Consider the following 12,033-nt stretch of genomic DNA (forward strand, 5'->3'; position numbering starts at 1 on the left):
GTCAGCGTGGGCACGAGGTAGTGTGGAGGGCCAGGGGTATGCGAGTAGCTAAATCTAGAAGTGAAAATGAGGCTTCAATCAGATTGTTGTCTTCAACTTGCCCACAATGAGTGTGGATACTGGTTATTAGAAAGCCTGCCCCCCCCCTGTTAACATATTATTACCGTTATTGTTGTTCCAAACCATATCAAACTGCCATCTTTGTGGGTAAAAAAATTGCACCTGGTCCAACCTAAGCAGCTTTGATTCATAATGACCATTTTCTATTATACACCAGTGCTAGGATCAAGAGTTTCCGCAGGTCTTATAGTTTTATTTCCATAGCAATCCCCTGAAGAAGGAGCTATTACTCCGACCTCCAGTTGAGCAAACAAGCCCAGAGAACTTAGAAAACTTGTTGAAAGCCCCACAACTAGCAAGTGCTAGTGCCAGAGGCCGATTCAGATCAGTCTGACCCCAAACCTGATGCTTTTTGCTTTGCTAACAGGACCGGCTTGAGTGTGCTTCACTTGAGCGATTTCAGATCAAGGAATGTGTCCAGACAGATTCAAGGAATGTGCATTGCAGACAGGGTCCGGGTCGGGTCGGGTGGTGGATCCACCAAAGAGTTGTGTGTTTAGAAGTCCTGTGGGTGCTACAGGCGCCGCTTGACCGAGTGTGGAGACCTGTGGAGATAGGTGACAAGGGAGGGGAGTTTGGGCCCTTCGCCTGGGGGAGGTGGGAAGACCCTGCAAGGTTCCTTTGCTGCTAACACAGTTCAGGCTGGCCCAAGATGAATGGGTGGCTGAGACGTGGCCCCGGACAGGCGCTGAGTCTGGGTTTGGTCCTGGATTTGGAGACTATCCTCGGTCTTCACCAGCCTCAGACAGGATACGGTCTTGCTGCCTCATTTTCTTTTTTGTGTTTTTTTTTTTTTTTGCTTTTTGGGTCACACCTGGCGATGCACAGGGGTTACTCCTGGCTCTGCACTCAGAAATTACTCCTGGCGGTGCTCAGGGGACCATATGGGATGCTGGGGATCGAACCCGGGTTGGCCGCGTGCAAGGCAAACGCCCTACCCGCTGTGCTATCGCTCCAGCCCTTGCTGACTCATTTTCTGCAGAGCAACTCTGCTGTGCCGAGGATGGAGATGCAGTTGGACCAACAGGACATTGGAGCAGGAGGTGCTCCCGCCCCGCCCGGCAGGCAGCCTGAGCAGGGGAACGAGAGGGAGTCGCTCTTTGGGGAGAGAAGTTCCCGTTCACGGTGCTGGGCATCCCGGATAAGGCGTCTTGTGTTCTTTCCTGCAGACCGGATGCCTTTATCCAGCACTTCACAGCGAAGACCCTTCGTGTGCTGAATGCCCGGTGTGAGTCGGGGGCTTTGTATGTTGAGGGTCTTACGGGGGATTATTGCAAGGCCAGAATGATGGTGACATTGTTTGCAGAGCCAAGGTAGAAAATCAGAGCCGGTGAAGGATTTCTTCCTCCACCCTCAAGCTGACAGCGGTGGGGGGGGGGGGCAGGCAGGGGGCTCTCCCAAAGTTCACTGACGGTGGCACTACGTCTTCCCCCTTGGAAACAGTCCGGGAAGGTGCGGCACATTCCCAGCTAATACTGTGCCTCCCCTCCCTGTCACCCGGCATCCAATTCCCCGCGAATTTTCGCAATATAGTGACAGTAATGGAAAGCAAAATGATCTCTAAATAATGGTTTAAGATGGCTACTTGATAAAGGGCACTGCAATAATTATGATCAATGGAGCATGGATTCAATATATATTGCCCATTTAGATGTCCCAGATTAGCTTAACAGCTTTCTTTAATGTTCAGAGTATTTTGCGTGTGTGCGTGTGCACACTGGTGCGTGTGTCCGTGCGTGTGTGTGTGTGTGTGTGTGTGTGTGTGTGTGTGAGAGAGAGAGAGAGAGAGAGAGAGAGAGAGAGAGAGAGAGAGAGAGAGAGAGAGAGAGAGAGAGAGAGAGAGAGAGAGAGGAAAGGGAGGGGAAAGGGAGAACAGAGGAGGGGAGAGGCAGCCTGCGAGCCGCTAGAAGCATGAGGGGATTTCACCTGGATCCATGTAGCTGGGGTCACCTGGTGTCCAGGAAAGGAAACTGAGGCTCCAGAGCTGTATGATCCGTCAGGGAGCAAGAGAGGATGCCATGTGCTGGGCTGGGGGTGGGACCTCTGTGGATGGAAGTGGAAGCAGGGGGTGCCGAGGAGGCGAGCCCTGATCAGAGTTGAGTCAGAGGGTACCTACTTTCTGGATGACGGTCGGTCGTGAGTAATCACGGAAATGAGGCCGGCAGGCAGCCAGCCAGAAGATTCCCTCCCCATCCCGGCCCGAGTGCCAGCAGCCAAGTGAGCCCGACAGGAACAGGACTCGTTTGGGAAAGCGAGCTTAAGCCCTGGAAATGTGTTTCACCAGCAGGGGAGGGGAAGTGATTTACTTGACACTGGTCCTAATCCTCCCTCCACCCCTCTCCCCACAGACTCCCCTACCTCCTCCCCCCCACCCCCAGGAAGGAAATCTTCTGTGACAGCCTGTCTGTGAAGCTGGGTTCGTTCCCTACCTTTTATGTTTCTGGGTTGATCCCAGGTAGCACACAGAGCCTGTGATCAGCGCGTAATGGCCAGGGCGGCCTGCCATATGGGCTGAAATTCCTGGGGATAATGAGGATAAAATGATTGCAGTCTTAGTCCGGACTTGCTTTGATTTGTCAGTTAAAATAAAGACCCTTCTCCACCCTTTCATGAAAGGACATCAGCGGGGGGTGTCACTGTTCCATGAGGGAGAAGCCGGTCCCCTAAACCCGATAATCTCCCCTGATGTCCCTGCTGATTGAGTAGGGGGGGCGGTGGGGGTGGTGAGGGGCTAATTGCTTTGGGATTTCAGGTCCCAGGAAGGGCCGCTGGAGTAGGGCTGGCGATAAGGCAGCCAGGCTTCCCTGAGCAATTACTGCGGCTCGATGCCTCCCTCGGCGTCCTCCGGGCACTGGTGAAAACGCACGTTGTGACTTGGTAGGTGCAGGGTGGGGCGGGTGGGCAGACACTCTTTTCCAAGGGTCTCTGGTGGCGCTTGCAGGAGCAAGGCTTGAGGGGCCAACCTGGTGGGGTCCTCACCTGGACCCGGGCCTTCTGATGAAAAGCGTTTTCACAGGGGAAGAAACAAAGTTGGTACTGAGAGAGCACAAGTGTCTGGCGGAACTTTTGAGGACTCTGAAAGGACCTGTCCAGCTTCCAAAGGCGGCGTTTCATGGGGGCGGGAGGGAGTGACTGGGGTACGGATGCCCCCCCCAGGGATCCTTCCCACACGACGTGTGAATAAGAAACACACGTCGCTGTGATACCAGGGTCCATCCGCCCCGGCCCCCTTTCCCACCGCGGGGCGCAGCCCCCCACCCACTCCCGGTCCCACACACAGACTCCCCCCCGCACTGCGGGCCAGGAGGGGTGCCTGGGGGGGGACCCTGGGCGGGGGCTGGTGCGGAGAGGCGCTGCCTGTGTTCCTGGGGACCCTCCCGATGGCTGAGCGGGGCCTCGGGGCTCGGCTCCACGCTCATCAACACCTCCGACCAGTTTCCAAACGCTCTGGCTTGATTAAGCCCCAGGCACCGGCTGCCAAGCGCTTCCTCCCCGGCCTCCATTGTTTGTTTAGATCGGGCAGAATTGGAGTCAAATTCAATCCAGATGTTTCGGATCCGTTTTAAGTCTGAACCACCCCGAAAGCGAGCGCGCTTACACTGCCCTTTGGTGCCACGTGGTGTCCGAGAGGGGTGTCTCCAAGATACGCCCCCCCTGCCTTTTTTGGTTTTGCTTTTTTAGTTGCAGAGTTCACCTTTGGGGTGGGGGTTGGGGGGAGTCATCTCTGGCACCTGGGGTCTCGTCGGACCTGAAAACCCAGTTCTGTGAAGTCTGACTCAGAAGACTTGGAACTCCACCCGCGAGCGCGGGGCCGTTTCCATCCCCACGGGATCTCCAAGGAGCACCGCAGAAAACAGCCGGTCTCTGTTCCTTCATTAACTCCTGGAGCTCCCAGTGAGGACACTGTGTCCCCTTTGCTGGACACCACCCCCGGGCCCTCAGGCCTCGCGACTCCACACTGAGGGCTGAGTTCTTTTTCCCTTTTTAAAAAATTTTTGACAGGGTCACATCTGGTGATGCTCAGGGCTTACTCCTGGCTCTGCACTCAGGAATCACTCCTGGCGGTGCTCTGGAGACCCTCTGGGGTGCCGGGGATCGAGCCAGGGTGGGCTGCATGCAAGGCAAATGCCCTCCCCGCTGTGCTATCGCTCCAGCTCCAAGAGCTGAGTTCTTATGCCTGCTTTCCCCCACCCTCTTGGCTCTGGATCTGAGTGTGGTCTATACAGTCACATCAGTAGCACCCCCTGAAAACCTGTTAGGATGGAATGTGTGGGTTCCCCATAGACTGACAAATCAGCAACCCCAGAGGTTGGGCCCTGCACTGGGGCTTGATAAGCCATCCAGGTGGTTCCCAACACCTGACACTGTGAAAGTCACCGCTCTAGATCCCGGGGGAGCACCTGTCATGTCTCGCTAGGAACCTGGAAAGGATTAATAAGATCGACCTCACGGGATCCAAGACTCAAGATCCAGGCTGGGTCTACACAGGCCCCCAGGGTAACCTTTTCAACACTTAAAAATCGATTGAAGGGACCTGAGTGACAGGACAGCAGGGAGGGCGTTTGCCTTGCATGCGGCTGACCCGGGTTCAATCCCTGGCATCCCATAGGGTCCCCCCAGCACTGCCAGTAGTGATTCCTGAGTGCAGAGACAGGAGTAACCCCTGAGCACTTCTGGGTGTGACCCAAAAATCCAAAAAAATATATATATTGAAGTTCTGTGATGCACAATACTATTAATGATGGTTTCCTGTGCACACAATAAGGGTGACACTTTGGATTGAACTGGGAAGCCAAAGAGATCAATCCACCACTTGAGCTAATTATTTCCCCTCCTGAATTAATTTTTTCTTTTTCTTTTAACTGCACAGTGTCTTGAACGATTGTTCCGGAGTCAGTGAGATGCTGCCAAGAGACCTTTAAAAATGCGTTTATTTATAATCTAAATTTTTATTTATGTTCAATATAAAATTTATTTGCCATTGTTGGACAACACCCAAGCACCCAGGACCACAGCTTCATTCCTCTGTGTGTGGATAAGTCTCCCCCACCCGCCACCCCAGTTCTTTGCCCCTCACTCTGCCATAATGACCTTCTACTCATTCCCCACCTCCTTCCTAAAGCCATTGTGTTTTTTTTACAGAAGCTAAGAGTTGATTTTGTTGTGTTTTACCTGTTTGTATGCCTTGGCTACATGCTTTACCCCAGAGGAGAGAAACAACCCGGTCACTGTTTTTCTGTCCTTAGTAGAATCACCTCCAGTTCTGTCCATGGCTAGTGAGGGCTTGACTTTCTCTCTCGGAGGAACTGAGTGGTTCTCCTGGAGTGTCCACACCGCTGCTTACTTGCCCACCAGATTGCTGATGGGCATTTTGGTTGATGCCGAGCGTTAGCTAGTGCAAGGAAGACTGCGATTGCTGAGGAATTCACACTGATGTGAGCCTGTGAAAACCCCAAACAACACACTCTTAAGAATTGGAGAACACAGAGGAGACCTAGCGAAGCTCATGCTTGAAAGACTGGGCTAAGGGCAAGATCTGCTGGGGAAAGCTGATGGGACAAGCACAGAAGCAGACACTCCCAAGAAGGTTAATTCTCAGACATTCTCAAGAAGGTGCAAATCAAGGTCAAGTCTATCTCAAGGACATAAGCGCATTCTGTGACAGTGAAGCCAGGTGTGGAATATCTCAAGGAAACCTGAGCACCTTCTGGGGTTACATCTCAAAGCTCAGGTGAAGGATCCTTCAAGGTTCCTGCTCCTCTGGTCATTCGTTTGTTTGGAATGGGGGCAGGAGCCTATTTCCCTTCACAATCCCCCCATTCTCATGGCTTTGCTCACCAGGGTCAAGGCATCAATATTCTAAGGCACTTTCCAGTGGTAGGCATGGGGTCAGGAGGGGCGGGAGTTGGCTAGCATCCGAGCAAGGACTAATGGACTTGGTGACCATGTGGAGCATGCAGGGACTAAAGACAAGTGTTACCAGTACTACAGATAGGGGTCCCAGTTACGGGGTTATCCATGGGACCCAGGAGGAGACCAACTTCCAGGTATTTGTGTGGTGTAAAGCTGCCAGCCTTGCCCTAGATGTTAAGCAGATGGTACCAGGCGAAAAAGCCTATGGCTGCCACCATCTGGGTCAGACTAAAGACAAGGTATGAAGCGTTCCTTTCTTAATTTTTTTTTTATTTTAATGAATCACTGTAAGATAGTTACAGACTAACAAACTTGCATGATTACATTTTGGTCATACAATGTTCAAGTACCCATCCCTCCGCCTGTGCCCATTCTCCACCACCAATATTTCCAGTATCCCTCCCTTCTTCTCCCTCCCCCCTCAGCCCCCACCGCCCCTGTGGCAGGCATATTCCCTCTTACTCTCTCTCTCCTTCTGGGTGTTGTGGTTGGTATAGGCAGCTTCTCAAGTCCCCTTAGAGATCAGGCTGCTGCCATCAGTAAACCAAGTTTCATCTGGATTATCCACAGGGCATCTCTTAAATCAAGCCTACTATAAGTTCAATCAGCTTGGGAGAACTAGAATCAGATTGCAACGAAAAGGCAAGTTACTGAAACATGGTCTTCTCTCCACCTTTAAATTTACCAAAATGTTTGCTTTAATAAACTTGGCTGGTTATTTTGCATAAACATACTAAGACCGGAGTACCCCATTATTTACTCCATGGGGCACCCTATTATTTACTACAATACTGGGGACAGGGTAAGGATAGAACAGGCCGCTTGCATGTTAAAATTAGGGATGTAGCCATAGTACAGCTAGTAGGGGCCTTGCCTCGCACGCGGCCTATCCAGGTTAGAGACCCTGCACCCCACATGGTCCCCCAAGACCAGGCGTCATCTCTGAGCACAGAGCCAGCAGAGAGCCCTGAACACTGCTGGGTATGGTCCCCAAAATAAACAAATGTAAAACAAAAAAAACAAAAAAGAAATAAATGTCTTATTTATGATATCATATAAGTACCGAGTGCTAACCAATTGCGTCACTGGACCGGAATGATAGCACAGTGGTAGGGTATTTGCCCTGCATGCGGCTGACCCGAGTTCGAGTCCTCCACCCCTCTCAGAGAGCCCAGCAAGCTACCGAGAGTATCTCGCCTGCAGGGCAGAGCTGGCAAGCTACCCGTGGTGTATTCGATATGCCAAAAACAGTAACAAACAAGTCTCACAATGGAGACGTTACTGGTGCCCGCTCAAGCAAATCGATAACAGTGACAGTGAGTTAAAGGCAAAAATTGGGTATCTATGATATCAGGATTACCCAGGCTTAGTCTACATGAATATGTGAAGCTCAGATCAGCATGATGAACTGGAGGTGACCTCTGGCCTCTCATCTTCTGTAGGAGTGGCCCGGCAGGAAGGAGTCCATCCCATCTCTCTCCAGGGCTGACAGGGACCAACTTTGGGGATGCTCCAGGGAGGGGTGGGGGGCATTCTGAGGGGCCTGTGGCCAGATGTGTCAGGAGATGGCAAGACGTCTCCCTTAGGGTTCCCTTGAGTACGGGCCTCCCAGCCTCGCCATGGAAAGACAGCTCTTTCCTTTGATGCTGACCCAGAACCAAACCCAAGGGGGCGGAGCCTGTACGATCTGGGGCCATGAAGTGAGGTAGGGAAGTTGGTCAAGGCTGTCTGGCTCTCCCCTCTAACCTGGCACACCGCCCTAACAGTGGGGCATTGGGAGTTCTGGGAAGGGCCTGTCCGTGGGGGCGACAACATGAGTTTGTCCCAAAGGGGGAATGTCCTCACACAGGATTCAGGGCTGGCCCTGAGTGATCTTCATTGCATAGTTGCTCAACTAACCCTTCTGAAAGAATTTAAAGACACAGTCTCAAACTGTAGGCTTTGAAGTTCCTCATCCGGTAAGACCCCCCACACCCACCAATCCTGTCCCTCCCTCCCGTGGTGGAGCCTCAAGACAAACACGTTTGAGAAGGGAGTTTCTCTCTCGGGAAGGCACTGCCTGTCTGGCTGTGTCCCTTTGCAGCAATGTAGGTGCCTCTTAGCCCCAGGGAGTTCATTAGCTCTCTTGGGGTCATCCTTGATCTTATGAGGCTCATTCAGATTCTGTTTGATTGGGGAACCACAAAATTGAACCCAAATGGAAATGAATAGGTCACACACTCACTCATACAAGAATTCTGATGTTACACAGTCCCCCTAGCCTTCGGAGAATGATTTTCTGGGGGTCTCCCTGAGAGGTAATCAGTCTCTCTCTCCAGTGAGATGGGCATGACTTGGTGGCCAGGGGACTTACCATTTCAGTTGTCCCAATGATTGAGTGAGTCCCAAATCTCATCTGAGCCGGGCAAGGAAGTTGGTATAATAACTGTGAGTTTTCCCAACTCTCAGAGCATATCCTTCGTCTTTTTCATTGGCTGGAATCAGTGTGAATTCCACAACGTTCTAAGCTCATGTAGCTTTTTGAATGAGTGTTTTCATGCCTTGCAGCTAAATGCAAAATTCCTATCTTACGTTATTTCTTAAAAGTACTTTTGTTGATATAACACTGCATTGCAACATTTTATAAGTTTCACATATCATTATTATAAATCAGCATCTGTATTAACTAGTAGGAAAAAAGTACTTTTTATTTTGCTTTTGATTTATTTATTTTTTAGGTTACACCCAGTGGTGCACAGGTGTTACTTCTGTCTTATGAACTCAGGAATCACTTCTAACGGTGCTCAGGGAACCATATGGGATGCTGGGAATCGAACCCGGGCCGGCCGGGTGTAAGGCAAATGCCCTACCTGCTGTGCTATCACTCCAGCCTGCGCCCCCCCCACACACACACAAAAAAGCACTTTTTAAAATGTTGGGGCACAAGGGCCAGGAAGACTACTCCATAGTTGGAAGCCTGCCTCATGAGCTGGGGGAGAAGGCAGCTGGAATAGAGAAGGGATCACTAAGACAATGATGGCTGGAGGGATCGATTGGGATGGGAGATGTGTGCTGAAAGTAGATAAAGGACCAAACGTGATAACCTCTCAGTATCTGTATTGCAAACCATAATGCCCCAAAGTAGAGAGAGAGTATGGGGGAAATTGTCTGCCAGGGAGGCAGGGGGAGGACTAGATGGGGGAGTATACTGGGGATGTTGGTGGTGGAGAATGTGCACTGGTGGAGGGAGGGGTGTTTGATCATTGCATGATTGTGACTCAAACATGAAAGCTTGTAACTGTATCTCACAGTGGTTCAATAAAAAAAATGTTGGAGCATAAATTTTATCAGTAGAAATCTTTTCTTCCCTTAGTTGCATGGATGGGGCTTCTTCCTTTTCAGGGCACCTCCGCTGTCCCCTCAGCTCTTGTCCTTCCCCCTCCCCAGCTCATAACGCATCCCCTCAAGCCACAGCAAGTGACCCCATCAACTCCAGGAACTCACTGTCTGTGCCTCACTCCCCGGAGATTTCAGGAATGTTCTGGTCCCCTGGCTGACCGAGGCTGGTTTCCTCCCAGCTGGAGTGGGGGGCCTGTGCCCTCTCTGAGCCAATCAATGGACACGCAAACCGAGAGCTGGATGGTCAGTACCTGTGGCAACCTGGGCAATAATTAGACACTTGACTCCGTTTTATTTTTCCCATGGAAAAGAAACTCTTTCTTGTTGGACTGCATTCATCATCTGAACCTGAAACCATCGGGATATCTTTGAGGGGGGAATGTATAGGATTAAGAGGGATTAGAAAGTCTCTCTGACTCTGTCCAGAATGTGTATTGGCACATTGGATGCCTCTGCTTGAAGCCATGAAGGTCTCCATCGTCCGCATGGGGGTCAAGTGCAAAGTCCTAATGGCCTCACACGCTCCGCAGCCGGACTTCTCTTCCATTCCTTGGTCACAGGGGTCCAGCTTCTAGGGCACTAAAGGGTCTCTGGAGTCACTCCCTCAAGCAATATCTCTTCCCCATCTGTCGTGTTCCGTCCTCTCCTGCAGAGACTGGCCTCTCTGTGCTTCCTCACTGAAGCTCTGGATCCCGCAACCCCCACCACTTCCGGGAGCGTCTCATGTGTGGGGACCAGCCCTTATTCTCCTCGACCTGGTGCCTCATGTGGGCAGCGAGTGTGTCTCCCTCACCCTGGGTAGATTAGAGGCTCTCGGTGTTGCAACTGAGGCAGTGAGAACGCTGCAGGAAAGGTGCGGCCCCAGGCTGGCTGGGTGGAAGGGAGTTGGTTAACCCAAACTTGAAAACTTGTAACCATCTCACAGTGATTCAATAAAATTTAAAAAAATTAAAAAGGAACAGTTGCATCCCGCTCCCTGCAGGAGCCCATCGGAGCTTTGAGGCACAGATGTAGCAACTGCCGCTTTACCTGTATCGGAAACGTCCTCTTCCCCAGGGTTCCAGCAAGCGCGCCTAAGCGACTCCATTTCTATGCCTTTATTGACATTTATTCTTGCTGCTGAGAACCTGGCAGGACAATTTCCCATTGCAGAAGTGCTGAAAGGCTGAGCCCCGGCTGGAACTTCTTGCCGTGGGCTGGGGTGTTGAGTTTTTATTCTGGGTTGCGTTTTTTTCCCAGCCCGCTTTTCTCTCCCTGATAATGGAGGGTTTTAATGGAAATGCCGCCCGCTCCGTCGGCAGCAATGTGGCGAACATCACTTTTATAATACAGCCGGCAATAGGTGCCCGACGCTCCGGGGAATGACTCCTGGCTGAACAGAAGAAGCAATTTTGAGGGGGCGATAAAGCATGCCCTGCTTAAGGATGCGCAAGAAGGGAAGAATGTCCATCAAGAAGGAGGACCACAACCACATTTTCTTTACAAGCGACTCTTACCCACCCTAGGAATGTGGCATCTGAACTTTTAACGACATGGAGGAAGAAGACTCCCTTGGGGCCGGATTCCTGAGATGCCCCATTGAGACAAAATCCCGACGAATGTGACGAATGTGTCGCAAAATCATCTGCCAGCCGAACGCGGGCCAAACACACTAATTAGTCACATTTAAGACAACCCGCTCTGGCTAAGAAATGGGATGAGGATGCTGGGGAGGATAGCAAGGGTGATGTACAAATATTTTGGGTGAGCCGTAATCAGTTAATTGGTTTATTAAACGATGAAAACCATTGTTTGCCCGAAAGAGCAATGAAACTAACTAAATGAATGACTAGTCACCTCTTTGCAGACTTCAAGCATTAATTATGTTTATGCATCACCTTCAGCAGTCGGTTAGACAAAGGATTCTTTATCTTTACAAGCCATAGCTACAATGTATTCTGGCTCAAATGATGGCACCGACTTTATGTCTACATAATTACAGAAATCTTATCCCTTTTGTGTTTGCACATCATTTTCGTTTTTTTGGAATAGTTAAACTCCATTTTACTTTTTAATAACATTTTAGAAATCATTGTGATTCAGGTAAACAGAATTTGATTGCTTTGATGGATTGAAAATGGTTAGCTCAGCCCGAGTTTATTTGATTTGTTTCTTCAGGGATTACAAAGAATAGGATTTTATCTCCAGGCTGACAAAAGAGACAAAGTCTGTGCTGCGGCCTGCGGGGGCGGCGCTGCACACGCTCCTCCCGGCGTCCCTCGGGCAGGGCTGCCTTGCCACTCACCGTCGGGTTTCTGTGCCACCCTGCACGGGGCGGCGGACGGCGCAGGCCTACTTTATGCCTATTTCACAGAGCAAATTTTTCTCTGACATAAAGAAAACCTGCGTCACTGCAAGGAGCTGCCAGCAAGCGATCCCGGGGAGGTGATGTGGTGGGACAGTGCACGGTCCTCTGAGGGCGATCCTTCTGCAGTGCTCCACCTGGTCTCCCTCCCTCCCTCCGTTCCTCCCTCCCTCCCTCCCTCCCTCCCACCCTCCCTCCCTCCCTCCCTCCCTTCCTCCCTCCCTCCCTCTCTTCTTTCCTTCCTTCCTTCCTCCCTCTCTCCCTCGCTCCCTCCCTCC

The sequence above is a fragment of the Sorex araneus genome, chromosome 11 (genome assembly GCF_027595985.1).
Source record: "Sorex araneus isolate mSorAra2 chromosome 11, mSorAra2.pri, whole genome shotgun sequence".
Taxonomy (NCBI): domain Eukaryota; kingdom Metazoa; phylum Chordata; class Mammalia; order Eulipotyphla; family Soricidae; genus Sorex; species Sorex araneus.